Source organism: Trachemys scripta, chromosome 2, assembly GCF_013100865.1.
Source record: "Trachemys scripta elegans isolate TJP31775 chromosome 2, CAS_Tse_1.0, whole genome shotgun sequence".
NCBI lineage: Eukaryota > Metazoa > Chordata > Testudines > Emydidae > Trachemys > Trachemys scripta.
In genome coordinates this window covers 160104982-160112026 of record NC_048299.1, presented here as the reverse complement: position 1 = coordinate 160112026, position 7045 = coordinate 160104982, and the positions used below count along the sequence as shown (strand labels likewise).

Genomic DNA, 7045 nt, shown 5'->3' with positions numbered 1-7045 from the left:
CCTGAGTAGCCAGTTGTTGAGGCAGGGATATACCTGCACCTGTCTCCTGGAGGAAGGCTGCTACAACTGACATACACTTGGTGAACACTCGGGGGGCTGTCAACAGACCGAAGAAGAGGACCGTGAACTGATAGTGTTTGTGGCTGGAAGAAATCACCTGTGCGCAGGCCGAATAGCTATGTAAAAGTACGTGTCTTTCATGTCGAGGGCGGCGTACCAGTCTCCCAGTTCCAGGGAAGGGATAATCATGCTCAGGGACACCATGTGGAACTTCAACTTCACCATTAACCTGTTGAGGCCGTGCAGGTCTAGAATGGATCTGAGACCCCCCCTTTGCCTGAGGGATTAGGAAATAGCGGGAGTAGAACCCTTTGCCCCTTAGCTCCTGAGGAACCTCCTCTACTGCTCCTATAGCAAGGAGCGATTACATCTCCTGGATAAGGAGCTGCTCATGACAGGGATCCCTGAAGAGGGACAGGGAAGGCGGGGAGGGAGGAGAGGAGCAGAATTGGAGAGAATAATATCCTACTTCTACTGCGCGAAGAACCCAGCGGTCCGATGTTATTTGGGACCATGCATGGTAGAAGTGGGATAAACTATTCTGAAAGCAGGGTTGAGGATCCGGTATACAGTTTGGCATGTCATCCCCAGGTGCACCTTCAAAAGGCCTGCTTGAAGGCCGAGGAGGTGCGTGCTTTGCCCTGTGATGATGAGGACTGGGACAGCTTATGCCTGCTGTTCCTACCTCACCTTCTAGAAAAGTCTTGCCTAGAGCAAGGTTGGTAAGGACATTGAGGGGGTTGAGGCTTAAAGTGTTTACACTGAGTAGCTGTGGTATGCATCCCCAGCGACTTCATCATCGACCTCAAATCCTTTGTTTAGCCTGGAGTCTGTTTGCGCCATGAATAATCCTGTCCCATTAAAGTGCAGATCCTGCAGGGTCTGTTGGACTTCAGGGGGTAGGCCCGAAACTTGAAGCCATGAGGTCTTTCTCATGGCTATGCCAGAGGACAAGGTGCATGTCACCAAGTCAGCAGCGTCCAATGAGGCCTGTAAAGAGGTCCGTGCCACTGTCTTGCCCTCTTCAACAATGGACCCAAACTCATCCCTAGACTCCGATGGTATTAGCTCCTTAAATCTGAGCATAGAATTCCATGAGTTAAAATTATATCTGCTCAGGACTGCGTGGGTCCCTGCTGCCCCTGTCTTTCATGTTCATTAAGTGCAGACACCACCAAGGAGCATTCTCTCGTAATCCTTGGAGAGAATGAAGTATTTGCATTCTACTCCCTTGGCCATTGGGGGGATTGAGGCCACACAGTTTTGGTGCTGTTTTGAATGGTCCTAATCTGTGGCAGTGCCATGCAGGATGGACCTTCTGGGGCCAAAATATCCACCACTGGGTCCTCCTGTTCCACCACCTCCTCGGTTTGTAAACCCATGTTGCATGCCGCCCTGCGGAGTAGGTGCTGGGGGTGTGTGATTATCTATGGGTGAGACCGAAGTTCCCTCTACCGCCTCTTCTGGGGAAGAGGACGAGGACACAGTTGGGGAAACTGGGTCATCCTGGGTCTCTTGGTCCATGCGGACCTCCTGCTCGACCTGCTGTTCCAGGTCGATGACCATCTGTTCCACCATATGGGCGGGGGTCTGTGCCAGTGAAGGTGCTATAGCTGGAATCCCTTCAGCATCTCTGGGCACACGGTGGCTGGCCGAGGCCGTCGGCAGCCTGGACTTGAATGCCACTGACTGGGAGCCCTGGGACTGGTGATATGCCCAACGGGTCCAAAAAGGCCATTGTGCCGGTCCTTGCCATCAGGGTGGCCATGGCATTGTACCCACATCAAGCCGTTGATGCATCAACCGGTGCTGACTCTGGTGTAAGTATCTAGACCCTGTGTCTGATTCTGAGGAAAGGGACCAGGATATAGAGGGCCATGGAGGTGCCGATGGGAGTTGGCCAGGTGAGCGGTGCCGCGAGGAAGGGGAGCGGTGCTGAGATCTTGATCAGTACTGAAGGGATCGGCGTCACGATGATCATCGGCACTGGAGCAGGACCTACGACGATGCAGGAACCAGTGCTGAGACGACCAGTGCCATGAGTTCGACCGGTGCCTCAAGTTTGACCAGTGCCAGGACTCCGAATGGCACCGGGAATCAGGATGGTGCCCCCTTTCTGGTGCTGGGGATCAGTGACCTTGCAATGTGGGTGGGCACATCATTGTTGGTTTGCCACAGGATGGTAGCACCTTTGGCGGTGCTGGGGGCTTGTCGTGGAGAGTTCGGGGACTGCGGTGCCATCATGGCAATGAGGTCTGGAGTGGCCTCAAGAGTGTCTGGAGTGGATGGTAGCCCCACCTTCTCCATCATATGGGTTGTGGAGTCCAACGGCCCTGGGCTCAATGTTACTCCTTGTGTGTCTGACGTTCTGGGAGCTGACTCCAAGGGTCACGAGGGGCTGGGTGTTCTTCTCTGGGATACACCCCATTGACCGAGCCGCAGGGCTGGGTCTCACAGGAGATCTGCCTCTACCCTGCTTGGCATGCTTCTTCTGCAGCACCAGAGAGTGGGACTGGTGATGTGAAGTTTCTACAGTCTTAGGCATGGGGGATCGGTGGTGCTGCGAGTCTCTGCGCTCAGAGATCTTCTGCAGTGCTGATTCAGTCACCAATGCCGGCACGCGCTGCATCAAGGGCCTTGGTGTCAGGTCCTGCCGTGCTGAGGTGGGCTGCGGTTTAAGAGCTGAGGAGCAGTTTCAACCTGAAATCCCACTCCTTTTTGGTCCTAGGTCCAAAACCCTTGCAAATCCTGCACCTATCGCCTTGGTGAGCCTTCCCCAGACAGTTTAAACAAGCGTCATGGGGGGTCACCCATTGGCATAGGCTTATTGCAGGACTTGCAGTGCTTGAACCCCAGGGATCGAGGCATGCCCTGAGGTCCCCAAGGGGAAAGGTCGGGGTGGAGGGGGAACCCCCCACTCCTAACAGAATTTTCGGCTACACTTCTCTAGTTACAAACTATAGAAATGATCCCTGAAAGTATAGTCTATACTAACTAATAAAAACTAGAACTATAAACTACTAAAATAATCTACACTAAAAAGCTAGGGGAAGCGAGTAAAACTTGTAAGCAAGCCACTCGCAGTTCCGACAACCATCACAGGCGGTAAGAAGGAACTGAGGAGGGGCTGGATTGGCAGGGTCCTATATTGAGCACCATGAAGGCGCCACTCCAGGCTGCTCCACAGCCATCCCGATGGGAGCTGCTGGGGAAAAAGTTTCCAGTAATTGTGCATGCAGCCCACACGCACCTGATTGGAATGGACATGAACAAGCACTCGAAGAAGAACAAGAGTGCTCAAGAGTGCTTGTGACATTCCTTGATAAAATATCCTTCTCCCTTTAAAAAAAACCATCAGTTCCATACCCTCCCTTCCCATCCCTACTCTTCAGCTCAATACATTCCATAATTTCCTCCCGAAAATAAAATCCTCCTCTCTCTCAAAAAAAATCATCTATTAGTTTAATAGTCTTCTCTCTCACCCCCCCCTCCCAAAATTCATCAATTCCATACTCTTTCCTTTACAAAAATCTACCAAGTCCATACTGTGCTCCCTCACAAATCCATCAATTCTTCCATTCCATAAACTTGGCTCACCTCTTGAGATCCACTATGTTTCTTCCTCCACAGCAGCTCATGGAGATTCTCCTGTACGGCATCGCTATCTTGCAGCTATTAGTATTTCCACACTATGCACTGGACTGGACTGAGTTAGGGAGATGATTAATTGGAATACAATGTACATGGTCTAATTTTACCAAAAAAAAAAAAATGTATGGGGAAAGGGATTTTTTGGTTCTTGTAGCTCATGCTGTAAACATGGAGCACATCTGCTATCCCTTTCAGTTTTACCAACATGCTTGCACCTTTTTACACAGGGTTATATTCTCCACAAGGAAAAGAGCTAGAGTTTTTAGGGCCTGGTGCAAAACACACTGAAATCTATGGGAACCTTTCCATTAACTTCAGTGGACTTTACACAGGCCCTTACTTTTGAAAAAAAATGAAAGCTGAGATTCTCTTTTCTAAGCCCCAAAAGGTCAGTTCCTTAATTAGGGGCTCAAGTGCCACCCCTCCAGCTCATCAGTGAATTTTCCACATCTCCTACATGTCAAAGTTTCATTGAGACTTGTTCAACAATCCAAGGATACCAGATATCTATTGCCTTGACTATGACACGTAGTGTACTTCAGTAATACTTAGCATTTATATAGTGGTTTCTGGAGCTAGGTGAAAATTGGAGCGGGGACGGGAGGGAATTTCAACAGATATTCTAGCAAATGAGTTTCCAAGCAGGACTTTTAGCTGAAACAGCAAATTTTAAGTCAATAGTACAGAATACCTGCTGAAAGCTAATTCTGGAATTAATAATTGAAAGCATTTTCACACCAGAAACCTGAATTTAAGAGTTATACTCAACTGGTCAGAGAAATGAAATATACCGTATGGCCTATGCTCCAGATGTGCCTTGGGTATCAATCACGGAAACTCCATTGACTTCAGTGGAGCTATGCCAGTTTACACCAGCTGAAGATCTTCTCAATGATTGTATCTAATAATTACAGCTCAGATTTCAAATATTGAATACTTGCAACTGACTGCTCACAGACAAGCTGCTGTAACCAAGAATTACTCCCAGAAATTAATCAGCGAATAATTTTGAATAATGAATAAATTCAAGAAAATCATGATCTTTTCCCTAACTATTCATTAACATAAAAAGGGAACAATCAGTTGAATAAATTAGTCACCTAGCTCTAGTGCTTTCCAACTTCAAAACATCTTACAAATATTAATTAATCCTCACAATACTACAAAAGGTAAGTTCATATGATTATCTCCATTTTATCAAAAAGGAAATTGAGACAGAAGGTTTAGGTAACTTGCCTGAGACCACAAAAGGATTAGAACTCAAAAATTCCTATATTCAGGCCATAAAATCAATATCCTACATTTAGAGGTGGCATATAGTGCACAGTAGTACTTGCCATTTTCTGTATTATTTAGTGAACAAAAGACCCTATCCTGCCAGAATGGAGCTCATTGAAATATTATGGCATAAGCTAGGATGAAATCCCATGAAATACTGTAGTTAGTAATGAGTACAAGAACTACTTTAGCTGGGTGAAATCCTATGGTCTGTGTTATTCAGGTCAGTCTAGATGATTATAATGGTCCCTTTGGGACTTAAAATATATGATTCTAAGTAAGATTGGTCCTCCAGAGACTAAACTTACCTGCTGTAAATGGGCTATTCTTCTGAGGCAGAAATAAGACTTCTGTTTGTAGCCTTTTATTTTATTTAAAGTGAGTTTTGTAATGTGGTATTACACCACCATGGGTTCTGCTCTGATGGTTTCAGTTTCAAGCTCAACAGAGTGAAAGTCACCTCTGCTACTTGTTTCAGATTTAAAGTCTCTAGGAACACATAAAGATCAAGGGTGGTGACCACCCATACATTACACAAGAACAAGGTCTAATCTGTTTTTACAAGTTTTATTAAAGTTACAGTTAAAGTTATGGTTATCCATGCATATAAAAATTCTGTAAAGACCTATGCAAAGTTACAAATATAATCATACTCACATCCATAACAATATTCTTAAGGTCTGATCGCTGCCTTCCAATCGATCATCAGTAGAGGGATGGTCCTGCTGGAGTTTTCCCATAAGGAATGCAATTTTCCCAATCTGGGCACCCTTTTTTTATAATGTGATTCTGATTATAGCACATTAGCATTTATGTGCACAGTGCACCCTGTGGTTAGGGCATGTGTTAGAAAAATGTGACTACCGGGTATCTCATAAGCAAAAAATTACTCTTATTGTTAATTTTTCACAATATCACCCATTGGTACATTTTCCCCCATCATCTTGTAACATAGGGTCATTCTTTGGTCACTTACTTATGCCAAGCATTTCTTAAGCCTACAGCCTTGTATGGCTAAGCTAAAATCTTAAAGGTCTCAGCTTATAGGCCTTGCATTTCAGAACTACTTACTTAGATACCTAATACACAATTATCCCTTCTAACTACTGATCAATCTTATACTTCAATAATCCTGCAATTTAACTCTATTTAGCATACAATGATTATATATGACATAACATGTTAGTTCATCATAACATCACACAGTAAATGGACAATGAACTAAAATCATTGGCTACATGTTTATACATATAACATGAGGTAGTAACAGTCTTTAAATGTGTGTTTCTACAGTGCTCTGCACAATGGGGCCCCAATCTAGACTTGCGACTTTAGACATCATAAAAGCCAAATAAAAAAAACACAATAATAGGGACAGCATGGCCTTTTTCACAATAGCCAGTACCAAAAGCTTTTGTGACAAAGAAATCAGACATGCTTTCAGATTTTTTTTCTCATGATGGTCCCCCCCAAAAATGTGATGCACTTGAAGCAGTGTATAATGCATGATTGAATTAGTCCTTACTTTCTTGTTCAAGTGAAGTGTTAGCTTTCTTTCCAGACAGATTCCCCTGTGTGGCTGTACTACAATCCAAGATGGTATGGAATCCTGATCAGCAGAATATATAGGACAATAAATGAAGACAATAACTCCTGAGGGGCTTGGCTGATGTCACAAACCATGAAAACTCAGTGTATGTACTTTATATACTGCAGTTTCACACTTAGAGTAAATTCAGTCATGAATTTATAGTGTCAGATGTATGGGGTGAGACCATTGTAATTTATGTACTTTAAGATGTTTTAGTTAGTTTAAAAGATTTTATCCTTTTCAAGTTAAAATGTCAGCTTTTTTAGGGACAATATTAAGGAATATTAAAATTCCTATATCTGAAAAAAAAATACTTGTTCACCAGTTACAGTTGTTTGTTTACTCATTGCACTTAAATTTACCTTGGACAGAAAAACAAGAGGGGGTCATATTGTCACTTTGTTTAGAGTCATGTCTTCATTTGGTGCTTCAAATGAATTAATGTAATGCTGCTATGCTTGGGCA

The 7045-nt window shown here is 44.5% G+C and overlaps 1 pseudogene; it reads right to left on the bottom strand.

The window, feature by feature from the left end:
• Positions 1 to 2937: 2937 nt before the first annotated feature.
• LOC117874005 lies at positions 2938 to 3048 on the bottom strand (annotated as a pseudogene).
• Positions 3049 to 7045: the final 3997 nt, after the last annotated feature.